Source organism: Bos taurus, chromosome 14, assembly GCF_002263795.3.
Source record: "Bos taurus isolate L1 Dominette 01449 registration number 42190680 breed Hereford chromosome 14, ARS-UCD2.0, whole genome shotgun sequence".
NCBI classification, from domain to species: domain Eukaryota; kingdom Metazoa; phylum Chordata; class Mammalia; order Artiodactyla; family Bovidae; genus Bos; species Bos taurus.
Window position 1 is genome coordinate 62,312,894 of NC_037341.1, and position 21,085 is coordinate 62,333,978.

General features: G+C 41.1%; 1 protein-coding gene across 3 annotated transcripts in view; it reads left to right on the forward strand.

Moving 5' to 3' along the window:
- NCALD (neurocalcin delta) overlaps nt 1-21,085 on the forward strand; it is a 468,660-nt gene that overhangs the window by 66,262 nt on the left and 381,313 nt on the right. The window contains exon 1 of one of the 3 annotated variants that reach the window (XM_059893125.1): nt 18,504-18,549. The exons of the other annotated variants lie outside the window; for them this stretch is intronic. The gene's annotated coding sequence lies outside the window, so the exon portion shown is untranslated. Of the gene's footprint in view, nt 1-18,503; nt 18,550-21,085 lie in introns of those variants that run through there. 3 annotated transcript variants of the gene reach the window in all.

Below are 21,085 nucleotides of genomic sequence, written 5' to 3' on the forward strand. Positions count from 1 at the left end.
TCAAATTGCCAACATCCGCTGGATCATGGAAAAAGCAAGAGAGTTCCAGAAAAACATCTATTTCTGTTTTATTGACTATGCCAAAGCCTTTGACTGCGTGGATCACAATAAACTGTGGAAAATTCTGAAAGAGTTGGGAATACCAGACCACCTGATCTGCCTTTTGAGAAATTTGTATGCAGGTCAGGAAGCAACAGTTAGAAGTGGACATGGAACAACAGACTGGTTCCAAATAGGAAAAGGAGTACGTCAAGGCTGTATATTGTCACCCTGGTTATTTAACTTATATGCAGAGTACATCATGAGAAACGCTGGACTGGAAGAAACACAAGCTGGAATCAAGACTGCCAGGAGAAATATCAATAACCTCAGATATGCAGATGACACCACCCTTATGGCAGAAAGTGAAGAGGAACTAAAAAGCCTCTTGATGAAGGTGAAAGTGGAGAGTGAAAAGTTGGCTTAAAGCTCAACATTCAGAAAACTAAGATCATGGCATCCGGTCCCATCACTTCATGGGAAATAGATGGGGAAACAGTGGAAACAGTGTCAGACTTTATTTTTCTGGGCTCCAAAATCACTGCAGATGGTGACTGCAGCCATGAAATTAAAAGACGCTTACTCCTTGGAAGGAAAGTTATGACCAACCTAGATAGCATATTCAAAAGCAGAGACATTACTTTGGCAACAAAGGTTCGTCTAGTCAAGGCTATGGTTTTTCCAGTGGTCATATATGGATGTGAGAGTTGGACTGTGAAGAAGGCTGAGCGCCGAAGAATTGATGCTTTTGAACTGTGGTGTTGGAGAAGACTCTTGAGAGTCCCTTGGACTGCAAGGAGATCCAATCAGTCCATTCTGAGGGAGATCAGCTCTGGGATTTCTTTGGAAGGAATGATGCTGAAGCTGAAACTCCAGTACTTTAGCCACTTCATGCGAAAAGTTGACTCATTGGAAAAGACTCTAATTCTGGGAGGGATTGGGGGCAAGAGGAGAAGGGGACGACAGAAGATGAGATGGCTGGATGGCATCACTGACTCGATGGATGTGAGTCTGAGTGAAGTCCGGGAGTTGGTGATGGACAGGGAAGCCTGGCGTGCTGAGATTCATGGGGTTGCAAAGAGTCGGACACGACTGAGCAATCTGATCTGATCTGATCTGATCCCAGGTGGCGCTAGTGCCAATGCAAGAGACATAAGAGACGCAGGTTTGATCCCTGGGTTGAGAAGATCCCCTGCAGGAGGGTACGGCCACGCCCTCTAATATTCTTGCCTGGAGAATCCTGTGGACAAAGGAGCCTGGTGGGGTACAGCCCATGGGGTTGCACAGAGTCAGACATGACTGAAGCAACTTAGCACCCATGCATGCACATATTTACATACTGACATTAAACAGTCTTCTGTAAGTATTTTTGATATTTATTTATTTATTTAATTGAAATGCAGTTGACAGATAATATTATGTTGGTTTCACTATACTACATAATGATTTGACATTTGCATATATTATGAAATGATCATCACGTTAAGTCTAATAACCATCTATCACCATATAGAGTAACAGATTTGTAATAACCAACAAAGTTATTAAAATATTATTGACTGTATTCCTTACACTGTATATTGTATCCCCTACACTGTATATAATATCCCCATGGCTTATTCATTTTATAACTGGAGGCTTTACCTTTTAATCCCTTTCACCTCTTTCCCCGCCTTTCATACCCTCCCCTCTGGCAAATAACTATTTGTTCTCTGTATCTGCAAGTCTCTTTTAATTTTGCTTTGTTTGCTTGTTTTGTTTTTCGGATTCTACATGTTAGTGAGGTCATATGTTATTTTGTGATTTTTTTCACTTATCGTAATACCCTCTAGGTGTAGCCATGTTGTTGCAAATGGCAAAATTTCATCTTTTTTATGGCTGAGTAATATTCCATTGTGTATATGTACATGCATCTTCTTTGTCCATTCATCCATCAATAGATGTAAGCAACTTAGGTTGCTTACATATGTTCATTACTATAAATGTTGCAGTGAACATTGGGGGTGCATATATCTTTTCAAGTTAATTGTTTTGTTTTTGTCAGGTAAATACCCAGAAGAGAAATTTCTAAATCATATGATAGTACCATTTTTAATTTTGGAGGGAACCTCCATACTGTTTTCCATAGAGGCTATATCAATGTACCGTCCAACCAAAGTGCTTGAGGGTTCCCTTTTCTCCACATCATCATCAATCTGTTTTGTTTGTTTATATTCTCATGGAATATCATTTTCTATTCCCTCACTTTCAGTCCACATATGTCTGTAGATCTGAAGTGTGACTCTTGAAGGCAGCATATATATGGGTCCTTAAAAAAATTGATTCAGCCACTTTGTGTGTTTTGATTGGAATATTTAATCTAGTACTTTTAAAGGAATTATGGATGCATACATACTTACTGCCATTTTGTTAATGTTTTATTGTTGTTTTCATTGTTCTTATTTTGTTCCTTTCTTCTCCTTTTACTCTCTTCTCTTATAATTTGATGACTACCTTTGTATTATGTTTGGATTTCTTTCTCTTTTGTGTGGCTGTATATCTATTTTAGATTTTTGGTTTGTAGTTGCTATGAGGTTCATTGGAGAAGGAAATGGCAACCCCACTCCAGTACTCTTGCCTGGAAAATCCCATGGGTGGAGGAACCTGGTAGGCTACAGTCCATATATGACAACCTATATATATGAATTATTATTTTAGCTGATGATCTCTTAAGTTTGAATCCTAACAGCCCTACATTTTACTCCTGTAGCCCCCCATTTAGTGTTTTGGCATCATATTTTAGATCTTTTTGTTTTTTGTATCCTTTTATTACTAATTTCAGATGTAGATCATTTTACTATTTTCGTCTTTTAACCTTCCTACCAGCTTTATAAGTGATTGAATATTACCTTTATTGTATATTTGCCTTTATCAGTGAGATTTTCCTTTCATAATTTCATAATTCCTTTCATATTTATAGTTGTGGCCTTTTTGTTTTCCACTTTGAGAAGTCCCTTTAAAACTTTTAAACTTGCAAAGCCATTTCAGTGATGCTGAACTCTTTTAGCATTGTTTATCTCTTGAACTCTATCTCTTCCTCAAATCTTAAGATAGCCTTGCTGGGTAAAGTAATCTTGGTTGTGTTTTTTTCCCCTTTTTATTACTTTGAACATGTTATGCCTGCTCTTCTGGCCTGCAGAGTTTCTGCTGAAAAGTCAGCTGATAGTCTTATAGGAGTTCCCTTGTATATAAGTAATTGGTTTTCTCTTGTTGCTTTTAAGATTCTTTATCTTTAATTTTTGACATTTTAATTTAATGTGTCTTGGTGTGTACCTCTTTGGGTTCACCTTGTTTGGGACTATCTGTGCTTTCTAAACCTTGATGTCTGTTTTATTCCCAAGTTGGTGGTAATTTTTCAGTTATTATTTCTCCTGCTCCTCTCTCTCTCTTTTTTTCCTTCTGGGACCTCTATAATGTGAATTTTAGTGTGTGTGATATTGTTCCAGAGGCCTCTTAAACTATCCTCATTTTTAAAAATTATTTTTTCTTTTTTCTGTTCAGTTTTAGTGACTTCCATTACTCTGTTTTCCAAATCCATTTTACATATCATCTAATCTACTGTTGATTCCTTCTAGGTTAATTTTTAATTTCTGTTATTGTGTTCTTAAGCTCTGTTTGTGTCTTCTTTATTGTTCCTAACTTTTGTTGAAAGTCTTGCTGTGCTTCTCCCAAGTGTGCTGAGCATCTTTAAAATCATTCACTTGAACTCTTTATTAGGTAAATTATTTATTTCCATTTTATTTAGTTCCTTTTCTGAGGTTTTGTCTTATTTCATTGTTTGGGACATATTCCTTTGTCTCCTGATTTTTTCCCAATTCTCTGTGTTTAATTCTAGGTATTAGGCAGGTCAATTATGTTTCCAGATATTGGAGAAATGGCCCTATATAGATGTCCTACGGGGCCCAGCAGGACACTTCCCTCTGGTCACCAGAGTTATTTGCTCTAGGGGTGCCCGCTATGGGCTGTGTGTACCCTTCTGTAGTGGAGGGGCTGACTACTTTGGCTCACTGGTAGGCAGGGTTGGCTCCTGTCCTGGCTGTCTGTGAAGCCTAATGTGTGGCTGTGAGCCTCTGGTTGCAGAGTAGGCTTCCTGTGTAGCCCAGGGAAGCCACCACTAGGTGGCTGCCTACCTGCTGAAGGGTGTGACTGTGTTTCCACAGGACTCTCTGAGCTGACCAGGAGGCCATGGGGCTGGTTCTGGGTCAGGGCCCCGGGCAGGGCCAGGTCATTGCATGGCTATGTGACTGTTATTAATAGAACACTTCTCTTTGCTTCAGGGCAACTGGCACTTTGTCCAATCACCTGAATTCCTACCACCCAGAAATAATTACTGTTTTTACTTATTTGTTATGAAATAATTATAATTATTTTCCATTTCATTGCTTATACCAGCTACTTGGAAATCTGCTTTTGTCATTTAATGTTCTGTGATATGGGTATATTTCCATGTCAAAAAATACAGAGCTACATTATTTAAATGGGGTTCTTTCCTTGGTGGTTCAATGGTAAAAAAAAAAAAAAGCCACTTGCCAATGCAAGAGACATGGGTTTGATTCCTGGGTTGGGAAGATCTCCTGGAGAAGGAAGTGGCAACCCACTTCAGTATTCTTGCCTGGGAAATCCCATGGACAGAAGAAGCCTGGTGGGCTACAGTCCATGGGGTCTCAAAAGAGTTGAACACAACTTATGGACTAAACAACAACAGCATTATTTTAATAGCTTTTTAGTGTTTTTTTTTGTGTGTGTGTGTGTGTGTGAGTTTGTGTGTATGTGTGTTTGTTTTTAAAATAATTTAACCAGTCCATTTTTTGATGGACATCTTTTAAATTTTTTTTTTTTTTTTTACTATTGTAAACAACACAGAAATGGGCATTGTTGTTCAGTTGCCAGTTGCGTGTGACTCTTTGTGACCCCATGGACTGCAGCACTCCAGGCTTCCCTGTCCCTCACTGATTTACTGGAGCTTGCTTAAAGTTGTGTCCATTGAGTTGGTAATGCTATCCAACCATCTCATCCTCTGTCACCTCCTTTTCCTCCTGCCCTCAATCTTTGCCAGCATCAGGGTCTTTTCTAATGAGTCAGCTCTTCATATCACGTGGCCAATATATTGGAGCTTGAGCTTCAGCATCAGTCCCTCAAATGAATATTCAGGGTTGATTTCCTTTAGGATTGACTAGTTTGATCTCCTTGCTATCCAAGGGTTTCTCAAGAGTCTTCTCCAACACCACAATTCAAGAACATCAATTCTTCATCACTCAGCCTTCTTTATGGTCCAGCTCTCACATCCATACATAACTACTGGAAAAACAATAACTTTGACTCTAGGGCATATTTACACATAAAATCTCGAGCATTTATCTGATCATTTCCTTATGATACAATCCTGGCAGGGGTATTCTAGGACTCAGTCTGTGTATATTTTACCTTTAGATTCATTTTGCCAAACTTGCATGTGGAAAATTTGAATTAATTTTTATTCTCATCTATATCATATGGGGAGTGTTTACCCACACCATTGCAAACACTATTTATTGTGAATCTTAACCTGTTTATATTTCTAAATTTGTATATATTTGTCTCTTTCTGAGGGTAATAAGCTGAATCAGTCAGAATCCAGTCAGAAAACTCCGTATCACACCAACTATTTCAACTAGCAGAGATTTCACACGTGGAATTGGTTCCACATGTATTGAAAATCTGAAAGTACAAAAAGGAAATGCTAATGTCGCCCAGAGGTAGTAACTGCAAGAAGCAGCAGGGACGAGGTAGGAAGATGAGACCTGGGCAGTGTGGGGAGGGCCCTGGAGTGCGTGGGCTGGGCCCGAGGAGGGAGAAGCCTGTCTGGTGAGGTTGTGCCGCAGCTCGTGGTTTGACTGCCAGGAGGGTGTGGCCCAGCTGCTGGCATCCCGGGAGGCACCAGATGGCTGGTGCTAGAACTGTAGAGAGAAACTGGGGACTGAGGCCAGCCTTGGATGGCTGTTGGTTTGATTGCCAATAGAAACTGGAAACTGGAAGGAAGTCCCTTCTTTTTCCACTTACCTTCCAGTCTCTCTCTAGTGCTTCATATTGGCAGAAACTTCCAGGAAGCTGGTTGACAAGGGAGTTAGTGAAATCAATTTTTCAGAGTCCCATCCTCAACATTACAGAGTGGAAAAGAGAATGCTCGGCTTGGATCTAAGAGGCAATAAGTCATAACCAGGGGTGTTGCTTTGCTGGGACAGCCATATCAGAGTACCAGGAATTGAGTGACTTTGAACAACAGGAATTTATTGTATCACAGTTCTAGAGCCCAGAAATCAGAGATTAAAGTGTTTCTTATGAGTCATATTGGATTAGCAGTCCACCATACTTCAGTACAACCACAATTTAATTTAACTGATTATATCTGCAATGACTTATTTGCAAATAAGTACACATTCTGAGATGCTAGGATTTTAACATATGAAATTTTGAGGCACAGAATTCAACACCAGACACCAGTATATAAACTTCTTTAGAAAAGGGTCCTTTTAGCCTTAAAATGCTATATTAATTCCTCTGTATGTTTCTAGTTCTGGGTACAAAGAATGCATGTAATAATTGCTAAATAAATAAGTGCTCAATTAAGTGATGAACATTCATCTACAGGCTCTTAAATTTAAAGTCATTAGTGATGTAACAAAATGAATGGACAGAAAGTTGAAACATTTTTTAACATTAATATGCAAAAGCAGCTAATCTTACTTAGTTAAACAATTCTTATATGTGGGATTGTGTGCTTCCTGTTGTGATTTCATAGGCCTGTATTATGCTAGTAAACTCTGAAACTATCTAGAAATGAAAATGAGGGCCAGGAAGATTAGATGAAATGATTCTACTGCACAGGATTTAAAAACATTATGATGTGAAAAGAACAGGAGTGCAGCAACTATTTTTTTGCATTGCCAAAGCCTAAATCAACCAGTTTAGTAGAGATGAAGGAAACCAAACAAACAAAACAATGGTAGCAAAAATTTACTAGGTGAAACCTTATCTAGATTTGCATGCTGCTAAGTGATGCGCTGCGGTTCATGGGGTTGCAAAGAGTCCGACACAACTGAGCAACTGAACTGAATTGAACTGATTATGCTAGTAACTTATTTCTAACATGTTGGTTAGAGTTTCATTAAGTTCTGCAAAATACATGGAACATTGTACTATCTGAGAAAATGAGATAAACTTGGTTCTAGCAATCAGATCAGCGATAACTCCAATCCTTAGGGATCTGAGCAAGGTGTAGAGAGTTAGCACTAACTGTAACTTACAATGCACCAAGTCAGCCCTACCATGGAGGAAACTAGTGGTCAGTGTGCTGGGCTCGGTGGTTTGATGTGAAACTGTATGACTTACCTTTGACTGTTACTTTTCTTCCTTCATCACTTTCCTTTTGTGATGCTTCCTCTGAACTTAGAGTGTGGAGTGAGGGGACAGAGGGAGTCTCTACCCTTGAAACCCTGTCAGTTTAGTGAGGGAAGCAGACAAGTGTTACACTTAATATGTGTTGGAGCAGAATGAGATGGATACTGGGGGAGACCATGGGCTAAGGGAGGACCAGGGGCCTTGCTGCCTTTGTTTCTTGGGTCCCAGCAGAGGGCCTGGTGCCCAGTCAATGTTTACTTGTTGAAACGGGCAGCACAGTCCTGCAAGTGTTTAGAAGAGAAGTTACATTTGAACTTGGTGTTGAAGGAGAAGGAGAAGATGGTGGTATGGGGGAAGAATTCCATTTACCCACATCTTCTGTCTCTAAGCCTCCTTCTCTAGATATTTCTAAAATTTGAGTTATGGTGATGGGGGTGACCATGACCTACCTCTGTAGGGTGTTTCTAGGATAAACCTCTTTCCCCTAAGCCTCAGCATAGGACTGACTCAACCAGTCACAGGACCTCTGGGCAGGGAGTCTAGGAAACTGGACTTCAGTCTCAGCTCATCACTAACTCTGAAATCTTGAACAAGCCATTTAGCTACTTTGCTAAGTGTCTTTATGGATAATAAGCTAAATGATGTGGATGATGCATTAAAATGGATTTAATAGCAGATAGTAATCAGGCATTATTGTGAATTAGGAGGTTCATCTTAACCTTAACACTGATTTCGTGTACATGGATTACATGCAGATTACCTTCCAGGAGTTGTTGTTCAGTCGCCAAGTCATGTCCGACTCTTTGTGAGCCCATGGACTGCAGCACACCAGGCTTCTCTGTCCCTCACTGTCCCCTGGAGTTTGCCCACGTTCCCTTGCAGGAGATGGACATCCAAATGAGGGAGCAGAATCTCAGATCATTCTGGGATTCTGTGGGGTTGGCAAGTGATTCCAGGTTAGTTGGGTAAGGATTCATGAAGGGTTTGTTTGTTACTAATGGAGTGCTGAGAATGAGCTACTGCCATCATAGAGGTCAGGCTGAGCCAAGACCTGAAGGTAAGATAAGAGAGAATTCTACAATGTGAGTGATAACGAGGTTGTATATCCATTCATTCTCCAGTTACCTAGCAAGTTCCTACTGTGTGTCAAACAGGGATCAAGACAGACACGGTTGCTTCACTCTCGACATGTACTATTGAACAGGGAAATCGGGTTGTTGTTCAGTAGCTCAGTCATGTTCGACTCTATGCAACTCCATGGACTGCAGCACGCCAGGCTTCCCTGTCCTTCACCATCTTTTGGAGCTGGTTCAAACTCATGTCCGTTGAATTGGTGATGCCATCCCAACCGTCTTGTCCTCTGTCGAACCCTTCTCCTGCCTTCAGTCTTTCCCAGCATCAGGGTCTTTTCTAATGAGTCAGCTCTTTGCATCAGGTGGCCAAAGTATTGGAGCTTCAGCTTTCAGCAACAGTCCTTCCAATGAATATTCAGGATTGATTTCCTTTAGGGAAATTGGGAGCTATACAAATAATTAAACAACTAATTAATTGTATTTATCATAATAAATGATAGAAAGCAAAAGTGCACTGTGCAATGATGTATGGTATCAGGACCTCCTCTGATGTGTGTTGAGAGGGCCAGGAGCTGAGAGCTAAGAATGAGGAGGAGCTGGCCAGGTGGGAGAAACCAGTGCAGCAGGAGCTTCATATGTGAAAACTGAAATGAAAATGGGTGTCTTCAGGAACCAGAAGAAGGCTCGCAGCTTAGGTAAATGATTTTGGACTTTGTCCTTGGAGCCCTGGGGACATGGGGTATGGTTGCAGTTTTGGCCTCTATTAGATAAGTGTTGGTTATGCAGATGAAGAAAAGTGGGCAGATGTGAAAGGAATTTCAGAGGAAAGATTATTTGAATTGGGGCTGATTTTATGCAAAAGGGAATGAAAAGAGTGAAATGTCTAGGTAGACTCGGGGTTTCTGGGTGGACAGTGAGGCCAACAACCAAAGGAGGTCCAGACTTGGTGCCGGAGGATAGTTGCCTCAGATCGGATGCCGTAGGTGTGTGCTCTTGTGAGACGTTTAAGTGGAGATGCCAAGGAGACATCCAAATGGTTCTCAGGATGGGGGTCTGTTTAGAGAGTCAGAGGTCTTTTGTGGAGTCAGAGGTCTTTAATGTATGATAGATTATAATCGTAACCACCTCAGTGATGAGACTGGGAATAAAAGAGAGAGAAGAGGAAGGGGTCTATCTGATGGGAGTAGAAATAAAGTGAAAATCAGAAGGACAACAGAAGGCATTTACTTCAAACCTGAGATGAATCAATTCTTCCTTAATCAGATAGATTCTTGATCTGGGGGCTGCTATGCTTTTCTGAGGAATCCCAGGTGACCCAGTGGTAAAGAACTTGCCCGCCAATGGAAGAGATGCAGGAGACGAGGGTTTGATCCCTGCGCCAAGAAGATCCCTTGGAGGAGGGACTGGAAATCCACTCCAGTATTCTTGCCTGGAGAATCCCATGGACAGAGGAACCTGGCAGGCTACAGTCCATGGGGCCACAAACAGTCAGACATGACTGAGTGACTGAGCACACACGGACGCACTTTCCTGATCTGACTTAAATCTCCCTTCTTCCCTTGGGAGTGGTCTCCTGTGGAGATGACCCAGGACATTGGGCCTACTGGAAACGGTAGTTTACTATTAAAAAAAAAAATTTATTTACTAAATTATAGTTGAGTTACAATGTTGTATTAGTGTGAAGTGTACAGCAAAATGATTCAGTGATATATAAATTAAAATATATGTAAATTGTAAATATATATACACATATATCAGAGAAGGCAATGGCACCCCACTCCAGTGCTCTTACCTGGAAAATCCCATGGATGGAGGAGCCTGGTGGGCTGCAGTCCATGGGGTCGCTGAGAGTCAGCCACGACTGAGCAACTTCACTTTCACTTTTCACTTTCATGCATTGGAGGAGGAAATGGCAACCCACTGCAGTGTTCTTGCCTGGAGAATCCCAGGGACGGCAGAGCCTGGTGGGCTGCTGTCTATGGGGTCGCACAGAGTCGGACACGACTGAAGTGACTTAGCAGCAGCAGCAGCATACACATATATATTTATTTTTAGATTCTTTTCCATTATAGGTTATTACAAGATATTGAATATAGTTCCCTGTGGTAATCAGTAGGTTTTTGTTGTTTATTTTATATATAGTAGTACATATCTGTAAATCCCCAATTCCTAATTTATCCCTTCCCCTCTTTCCTCTTTGGTAGCCATAAGTTTGTTTTGTATGTCTGCGAGTTGATTTTTGTTTTGTAAATAGTTCATTTGTACCTTTTTTTAAAGACTCCATACTTGCTTTTCCCTATCTGACTTACTTCACTTAGTATGGCAATCTTTAGGCGCATCCACGTTGCTGCAAATGGCATTATTCCATTCCTTTTTTAAGGCTTAGTAATATTCCATTATATGTACATTATATGTACACACACCCCACACCTTCTTCATCCATTCATGTGTCAGTGGACACTTAGGTTGCTTTCACATCCTGGCTATTGTAAATAGTGTTGCTATGAACATTGTAGTGTGTGTGTCTTTTTGAATTAGAGCTTTTGTCTTTTATGAATATATAGCCCGGAGTGGGATTGCTGGATCATATGGTAGCTCTATGTTTACTTTTTTAAGCAACCTCCATACTGTTCCCATAGTGACTGTATGAATTTACTTTCTCAACAACAGTATAGGAGGGTTCCCTTTTCTGGACAGGGGTTGGTTTATTTTCCCTTGAACTTTTTGTGTGGCTATAGTCTTTACATTTAACATTCTCAACTGAAACTGAAATCTTAGTCTCCCTCAGAACTGCATTTCTTAGCTGACGCCTTATAACAAAAATATTTCATTTGGTCACTTTTTCCCCTGTCAAAATTGCTCTCAGAATGTGCTTCCCTTTATATATGTAATTTTTGCTTTACCTGTCTAAGAACAGCAACAATTTGTATTTTTTTACGTCAAGTTTTCTTAGTTTTTACTTTTCTAGGAGCTCTGTCTGGCTTGTATTTATTTGTACATTTAATCAAAAATAGTACATTTAATTTGGCAATTGGAGCTTTTACTTAACAATTAGAAAATGATGTGGATTATTTTTATGTAACATTAGAAAGTCACTATGATCTAACAAAGTCTTATCATCTCAGTTCTGTAGATTAACTCAGTTATTCTAAAAACAGTATGTGATATATATATTTACTACTGCTCGAGTTTAAACTCCACAGAGGAAGGATTTTGGTTAGCTTTGTCCACTATATATCTCAAGGTTGTAGAAACACATCTGGCACATAGTAGGTGCTCAATAAATATTTGTTTAATACAGATGACCCTTGAACAACATGGGGACTGGGATACCGACCATCCAAGCAGTCAAACATCCACCTATAACCTTACGGTTGGCCCTCCAATTCATGGTTCACATCTGTGGACTCATCCAACGGCAGATCATGTAAAACTATAGCAAGTATTTAGAGAAAAAACATCCACATGTAAGTGGACCTACACAGTCCAAACCCATGTTGCTCAAGGGTCCACTGTAATTGACAAACATGTGTGAGGAATACAGATAAAGGGGTCTGAGGAACAACAGCATCTTTGCTCCATCTAATCTTCCAAATCGGTGAGCATCTTTATGACCATTACTTTGTTATGTGTGTGTGTGTGTGTGTGTGTGTACTATAGCACCATCAGTTGTTTTATTTGTTTATTTTTAACTTTGTATTTTGTATTGGAGTATAGCCAATTAACAATGCTGTGATAGTTTCCGGTGGACAGTGGAGGGACTCAGCCACCCTATACATAATACATCTTCCCCAAGTTCTCCTCCCATCCAGGCTGCCACGTAACATGGAGCAGAGTTCCCTGTGCTGCACAGTAGGACACTGTTGGTTATCCATTTTAAATATAGCTCAGTGTACATGTCAATCCCAAACTCCCTTTCTCTTTCCCCCATTCTTCCCTGCTGGCAACAATGAGTTATGACCATTGCTTTGAACTCTCAGTCAGCACCTAGATCAGCACCTGACTGAATGCCGGACTCTCAGGCAGCAGCTCTTAAACTATGCAATAATAGACAGTCCTGTGGGACCACAAGCATAAACCCAGTTGGCTACCAGACCAGGTGGTTTGGAAGTGTCCCTTGGGTGACAGTTACAGAAATCAGTGTTCTGGAAGAGCATATAACCTCCTTTCTGGGACACCCTGGTGAGCTGTAGTGAGGCAGTTGCTAAGTCGTGTCTGACTCTTTGTGACCCCCTGGACTGCAGCACCCTAGGCTTCCCTGTCCTTTACCACAGGAGTGCTCAAACTCCTGTCCATTGAGTCGGTGATGCTATCTAACCATCTCATCCTCTGCTTCCCCTTCTCCTTCTGTCCTCAGTCTTTCCCAGCATCAGGGTCTCTTCCAATGAGTTTGCTCTTCACATCAGGTGGTCAAAGTATTGGAGCTTCAGCACTGGAAGGCATTAGCCCTTCCAATGAATATTCAGGGTTGATTTCCCTTGGGATTGACTGGTTTGATCTCCTTGTAATCCAAGGGACTCTCAATAGTCTTCTCTAACACCACTGTTCAAAAGCATCAATTCTTCGGTGTTCACCCTTCTTTATGGTCCAATTCTTGTATCCAACTACTGGAAAAACCGTAACTTTGACTATATGGACCTTTGTTGGCAAAGTGATGTCTCTGCTTTTTAATATGCTGTCTCATAGTGAGGCAGATGGAGAGGGAAAAGATGGGGTCCCCCAGATCACATTCCTGAGTGCCCCTCTGTAGTGTCCAAGAGTGTGCCAACCTGAAACCTGCCTTTCAGGCTGAAGCTCCATAACAAGCAAATAGGCCTCTTTCACAGAGAGACTTGGGGGAGGGGATGTATTTTGGTCTGCTGTCTGTGTGGTGTCCTGGGTGGGCAGCCTGCCAAGAACTGTCTCTCTGATTGTTACAGTCCCATAGGACCATCGAGGACAGCCTCCCTGGTCACTAGAGTGAGGTGTTCCAGGGATTCCCCTGGGTGGAAGCTGCAAAAACCGGGACACTTGGTATAAAAGCTGGGACACTGGACATGAAAACCAGGGCACCAGATGTGTGTAAAAGTTCCTCTCTGGGAGACAGTGGTGATGTGGCGTGGTGAAGAGTGCAAGAATGACACCTTCCAAGGAAAAAGAAAAAAAATCAATATGGCTTTGCCTAGAGAGAGAGTGCTGAAACGGTGCCCACCAGGATCCCAACAGGCCCCAGCCCCTCAGGCTGATGCTATAAGACTTGCAAATGAATCTCTTTGACATAAAGTCTGTTTGTTTCTTGAACAGTTGCTTCTGCACTGGGCCCTGGTGAGTGAGTCTGTGCCCTTAGAGAGGCCTTTCTCAGTTCACTACAGCACTTCAAGTCTTGTGGACGTGAGCCCCGTTAATTTTCAAAGCCAAATATTTAGGAGGCTCATCTCTCAGCAGTAGGTCTTAAATATGGGGTATGAACCCCTCTGTCCTCAGGGGGACGCTCTGGCTTTGTGAGTTCCCTCACGATTGCAGGTCGCTGCCCTGGGGTGGGGTTTATGGCAGTGCCACGGCTCAGCCTCTCCTGCTCACTTTGATGTGTCTCCTTTCTACTTTGTAGACATGAAGCCCCTGCACAGCTGGTTTTAAGGTCTTTTTCAGAGGAAATTGTTCTATATGTAGCTGTAGATTCAGTGTGTCCGGGGGAGGAGGTGAGTTCAGAATCTTCCTACGTTGCCATCCTAGCCAGCCTCCCCTCCATATTATACTTGCTTCAGTCAGGAAATTCTCCCTGCTGTGGCATTAGGGGACTAGTGATTGACTGAATTTTATGAATTTTATCCTTTTTTTTTTTGTTAAGAGTTTTTGGTTTGTTTTTGCTTTCTGATCCTTATGGAGTTGATACTCTCTATTGATTTGTTATTCAGTTAGCTTGTGCTAAGTTGCTTCAGTTGCATCTGACTCTAGGTGACCCTATGGACTATAGCCCACCAAGTTCCTCTATCCATGGGATTCTCCAGGCAAGAATACTGGAGTGGGTTGCCATGCCCTCCTCCAGGGGATCTTCCTGACTAAAGGAGCAGGTAGAAATTTCGGCCTAAAAATTTAGATATATAAGAAATAATACACGTTTATTTTAAAAGTTGAATTAAATTTGACTTGCAGATCTCATCTTCTGAGTGTAATCTCAGTCATTCTTGAGGCTCCTTTCCTCCTCAGGGTTGCATTGGAATTGAGGAGGCTTATGGCTAAAGCACTTGGAATACAGGCAGAAAGTCTCTAATTATAAAACGGTGGAACCTGGACCTGGGTGCAGGGTTCAGACTTCCCAGCTGTACTGCACATATGCTTATCCACATCTTCAGGGCATTGTCATCTGGGAGTGGCCAGGTCCTCCTCTCTCTGTGTCTCCCAGCCCTGCCTAACTTGTGCTGACCACAGTGGACAACTCTTGAAGCAACCAACCAGTGGACCTCAGTGCTTAACATAATAAATGGTTAGACTGGTTGGATCTCCTTGCAGTCCAAGAGACTCTCAAGAGTCTTCTCCAACACCACAGTTCAAAAGCATCAGTTCTTTGGTGCTCAGCTTTCTTTATAGTCCAACTCTCACGTCCATACATGACTACTGGAGAAACCATAGCTTTGACTACGTGGATTTTTGTTGGCAAAGTAATGTCTCTGCTTTTTAATATGGTGCCTGCGTTGGCCATAGCTTTTCTTCCAAGGAGCAAGCATCTTTTAATTTCATGGCTGCAATCGCCATCTGCAGTGAGTTTGGAGCCCCCCAAAATAAAGCCTCTCACTTTTCCATTTTTTCCCCATCTGTTTGCCATGAAGTGATGGGACCAGATACCATGATTTTAGTTTTCTGAATATTGACTTTTAAGCCAACTTTTCCACTCTCCTCTTTCACTTTCATCAAGAGTCTCTTTAGTTCTTCTTCACTTTCTGCCATAAGGGTGGCATCATCTGCATATCTGAGGTTATTGATATTTCTCCAAGCAATCTTGATTCCCACTTGTGCTTCATCCAGCCTGGCATTTCTCTTGATGTACTCTGCATATAAGTTAAATAAACAGGGTGACAATATACAGCCTTGACGTACTCCTTTCCCAGTTTGGAACCAGTCTGTTGTTCCATGTCCAGTTCTAACTGTTGCTTCTTGACCTGCATATAGATTTCTCAAGAGGCAGGTCAGGTTGTCTGGTATTCCCATCTCTTTAAGAATTTTCCATAGTTTGTTGTGGTCCACACAGTCAAAGGCTTTGGTGTAATCGATAAAGCAGAAGTAAATGTTTGCTGGAATTCTTGTGCTTTTTCTTGATCCAACGGATATTGGCAATTTGATCTCTGGTTCCTCTGCCTTTTCTAAATCCAGCTTGAACTCTGGAAGTTCATGATTCACATACTGTTGAAGCCTGGCTTGGAGAATTTTGAGCATTACTTTGCTAACGTATTAGATGAGTGCAATTGTGCAGTAGTTTGAGCATTCTTTGGCATTGCCTTTCTTTGGGATTGGAGTGAAAACTGACCTTTCCCAGTCCTGTGGCCACTGCTGAGTTTTCCAAATTTGCTGGCATATTGAGTGCAGCCATTTCACAGCATCATCGTTTAGGATTTGAAATAGCTCAACTGGAATTCCACCACCTTCACTATCTTTGTTCATAGTGATGCTTCCCAAGGCCCACTTGACTTCACATTCTAGGATGTCTGGCTCCAGGTGAGTGATCACACTATTGTGGTTATCTGGGTCATGAATATCTTTTTTGTATAGTTCTTCTGTGTATTTTTGCCACTTCTTATCTTCTGCTTCTGTTAGGTCCATACCATTTCTGTCCTTTATTGTGCCCATCTTTGCATGAAATGTTCCCTTGGTATCTCTAATTTTCTTGAAGAGATCTCTAGTCTTTCCCATTCTGTTGTTTCCCTCTATTTCTTTGCACTGACCGATGAAGAAGGCTTTCTTATCTCTCCTTGCTATTCTTTGGAACTCTGCATTCAAATAGGTATATCTTTCCTTTTTTCCTTTGCCTTTTCCTTCTCTTCTTTTCTCAGCTCTTTGTAAGGCCTCCTCAGTCAACCATTTTGCCTTTTTGCATTTCTTTTTCTTGGGGATGGTCTCGATCACTGCCTCCTGTACAATGTCACGAACCTCCATCCATATTTCTTCAGGCACTCTGTTTATCAGTTCTAATCCCTTGAATCTATTTGTCACTTCCACTGTAATCATAAGGGATTTGATGTAGGTCATACCTGAATGGTCTAGTGGTTTTCCCTACTTTCTTAAATTTAAGTCTGAATTTGGCAATAAGAAGTTCATGATCTGAGCCACAGTCAGCTTCCAGTCTTGTTTTTGCTGACTATATAGAGCTTCTCCATCTCTGGTTGCAAAGAATATAATCAATCTGATTTTGGTATTGACCATCTGGTGATGTCCATGTGTAGAGTCTTCTCTTGTGTTGTCAGAAGCGGGTGTTTGCTATGACCAGTGAGTTCTCTTGGTGAAAGTCTGTTAGCCTTTGCCCTGCTTCATTTTGTACTCCAAGGCCAAATTTTCCTATTAGTCCAGGTATCTCTTGACTTCCTACTTTTGTATTCCCCTATAATGAAAAGGATCTCTTTTTTGGGGTGTTAGTTCTAGAAGGTCTTGTAGGTCTTCATAGAACCATTGAACTTCAGCTTCTTCAGCATTACTGGTCAGGGCATAGACTTGGATTACCATGATATTGAATGATTTGCCTTGGAAATGAACAGAGATCATTCTGTTGTTTTTGAGACTGCATCCAATTACTGCATTTTGGACTCTCTTGTTGACTATGAAGGCTACTCCATTTCTTCTAAGGGATTCTTGCCCACAGTAGTGGATATAATGGTCATCTGAGTTTAATTCACCCATTCCAGTCCATTTTAGTTCACTAATTACTAAAATGTCGATGTTCACTCTTGCTATCTCCTGTTTGACCACTTCCAATTTGCCTTGAGGCATGGACCTGACATTCCAGGTTCCTATGCAATATTGCTCTTTATAGCATCAGACCTTGCTTCTATCACCAGTCACATCCACAGCTGGGTGTTGTTTTGCTTTGGCTCTGTCTCTTCATTCTTTCTGGAGTTGTTTCTCCACTGATCTCCAGTAGCATATTGGGCACGTACCGACCTGGGGAGTTCATCTTTCAGAGTCCTATCTTTTGGCCTTTTCATACTGTTCATGGTAGACCACAAAATTAGTTCTCATATGAGTCTGTGGGTGAAACAGTGGAAGATAAAGCCAATTGTGTAGAACAAGAGTGTTAACACTGGAAGACTGGAAATGTAACTGTAATTCAAAAGAAGGGAGCAAATGTGGAGCATGCGATGAAAAGGATTCTGGCATTGGGAAGCCAGATGGAAAATAGTGTTATTAGACTATGAAAGATAGAAGGAAAAACAGGCCCCATATAATATGAAAGGGGAAGTCTGTTTGCTAGCCATGATTTGGTTCTGTTCTCTATTCTCTGCTCCCTCTTTCACTGGGCCCCTGCTTCCTGCTGCAGGATTGTGAGGTGTGTTACCAATATCTGGAATGAGGTCTTGAGCTACAAAGTTCTCAATAAAGAGAATGTGCAACTGATACTGCCTAGTCTGCTTAAAAGGTGCATGTTTAACTTTTTGAATATGGTTTGTATTATTTGAAAATTCAAAAATACCCATGTTCTATGGTATCAGGAGGCAGTTGTGGTGATTTAGAAAGATAACCCCTACTGGTACTTTACTAGATTCTCTTCCTGGAAATTATGTCAAGGTCATAAATGGACAATTGGTATCTGTGTGTGTGTGTTTGTCTGTATCACTTAAAAGTACACAGTTGAAGGATAAGAAAAAGTCATAGCAGAGTTAAATGTTTGAATTACATGGTATTTTTCTTTCAGTGATACCTGACCTGAGCTCATCCTGACATGGTCTGCAGATTTATATTTAGATTTATTTTTTGTTTTAAAATGGCTTCATGTGTTTTCCTGTCATTTTAGGTACCCCAGAATCAGTGTGCTGGAAAGAAGCAGAAATAGAAATAGGTAATGACCCAGGGTTTGCACAGTTAAGGGGAACACTCACGGGGTGGGCTCATTTCTCGATGTGGGTTAGGACCAGGCAGCAGTTTGGGGGAGGTTTGATGGGTTCAGAAAACAATAGCATTTTATCATTTTAGTTTCTAGAATCAGAAGGATTTCTTTCAGTCGTCAAGAGTCCTCCTTTAAAATGCAAGTAATTCAGAGCCAGGCCATGACCACCCAATACATACATTGTAGGTTAGCTTTTCTGCTCGAACTAGTGGAAATGGGCTAAAGGGTCGGTGTCCCGGGGCAGATGGACAGGGGTGAGGCTTGCAGGAGGTCCGAGCGGGATGGGACACGGTGCTGACGGGACTAAGGGAAGGACATCAAAGACAAGCATTAGGCGAATGCCTCCTCATAACTTGAGTTCCTTTGTGAAATGTTGTGCTTCGGTTGAAGACTTTCCTCCACTATTCTAATATAAATTTGTGTGTTTTGCACTGATGACTTGGGGTGCAAAAGCTCATGTTGCTTTCTCAGAGTTTGAGAAAAAAATGAGGTGGCTTCCTTTTCAGAGATGGCCCACAGTCCACGTTACCTGTGGACCTCTGCCTTTCTCACTGCTGATTTTCCCTCTCCTCCCTAACCATTTCTTGAAAGGAAATGGTGTTCTGTTAAAACTATTTCACACTTGTAATTAAATGGCTGTTTATGTAATTAATGGCTGCCTCCGAGGCTGTGCCCAGGCCTCACAAGCCAGAACTGTCTTGTTTGCGGTGTGTCCTGCAGGTCCAGTACCACGCCACTCACGGAGGAGGGGCACCATGAAGGTTCTGGAGCGACTAAACGAAGCTCCGATTAACTGCAAAGTGATAGTAGAGACACAAACTTCATCTTACCTTAGGTAGAAAATTTCAATTGGTCTTTTTTTTTTTTATTTAAAGTATTTATTTGGCTGCTTTGGGTCTTAGTTGCAGAATGAGGGGTCTTTAGTTATGGTGTATGAACTCTCAATTGTAGCACATGGCATCTAGTTCTCTGACCAGGGAAGGAACCTGGGCTCTCTGCACTGGGCGCACAGAGTCTTAGCCATTGGACCACCAGGGAAGTTCCTGCTTCAATTGATCTTCTAAATAAATGAGGTCCTAGGAATGGAGAACCCAATACATAAAATACGTTTTAGGAAGAGTAAGTGAGGAAGGAGCTGTCCTTGTGGGAAGAATTTTTTCCGGTTCAATGTCTTTGTGATTCTCTAATTCCAGAACACATAAGCTGCCATGTTTTGGACTTCTGTGGGCAGCCTGCATTTTAATCATTTCAGTATTTATTGGCCTCATGGAGGGAAAGGAAGTGTGAAGAAAAATGACTCATTTTACTACTTGTTAGCAACTCTATGTTGGGTCAGGAAGGTGAAACTAAGAGCTCAAAGAATTTTGGTGGGTTTTTGAAGGATGTGTTTGTCTTCTTTTAAATTATTGAGAGTCATGTATAGTTATAAAATTGTATATAGTTATAAAATAACTATATTTATTATTTTTTGTATTTAGTATAAAAATAATAAAATTATTATTAAAAACTGCCAAGAAAACCCCCCAAATCCTATCTGCTTGGAAATATGTTAGGGTATAAATGTGCTAGATTTTTGGGAGGGCCAGGAGGACAGTGGTGATATTCATAATATTAGTGCTGCAATAGGTAACTCCCATACCACAAGAAGAGTTTAACATTGGAGATTAGGTCCTGGAAAGGATGATGCAGGTGATGGGTGTAAAAAGCTGAACATTACTGGTGGGACTATAAATTGGAACAGCCACCATGGAGAACACTATGGAGGTTCCCTAAAAAACTAAAAATAGAGCTACCATATGATCGAGCTATCCCACTCCTGGGCATATATCTGGAGAAAACCGTAATTGAAAACATACATGCACCTTAATATTCATAGCAGCACTATTTACTATAGCCAGGACATGGAACAACCTAAATGTCCATCGACAGAGGAGTGGATAAAGGAGATGGGGCACATACATACAATGGAATACTACTCAGCCATAAAAAAGAATAGAATGGCGCTATCTGAAGCAACATGGATGGACCTGGAGATTGTCATATCTAATGAAGCAAGGCAGACAGAGAAGAACAAGTATCACGTGACGTCGCTTATATGTGGAATCGGAAAAAAAAATCGTGCAAATGAACTTATTTATAAATGAAATAGAGTCACAGATGTAGAAAACAATCTTATGGCTATCAAGGGGGAAGAGGAGGAAGGATAAATTGGGAGACTGTGATTGACATAGGCACACAACTAAAATAGATAACTTTGAAATAGATAACTAAGGAGGACCTACTATATAGCATAACGGTACTCTACTCAATACTCTGTAATGACCTCTGTGCAAAAAGAAAGTAAAAAAAAGTGGATGTATATACAGTATATGTATAATTGATTCACTTTATGTACCTCAGAAAGTAAAACAACATTGTAAATCAATTATACACCAATAAAAAGTTTTAAAAACCCCAAATAAACTAAAAACAAAAGGCTCATTGCCTC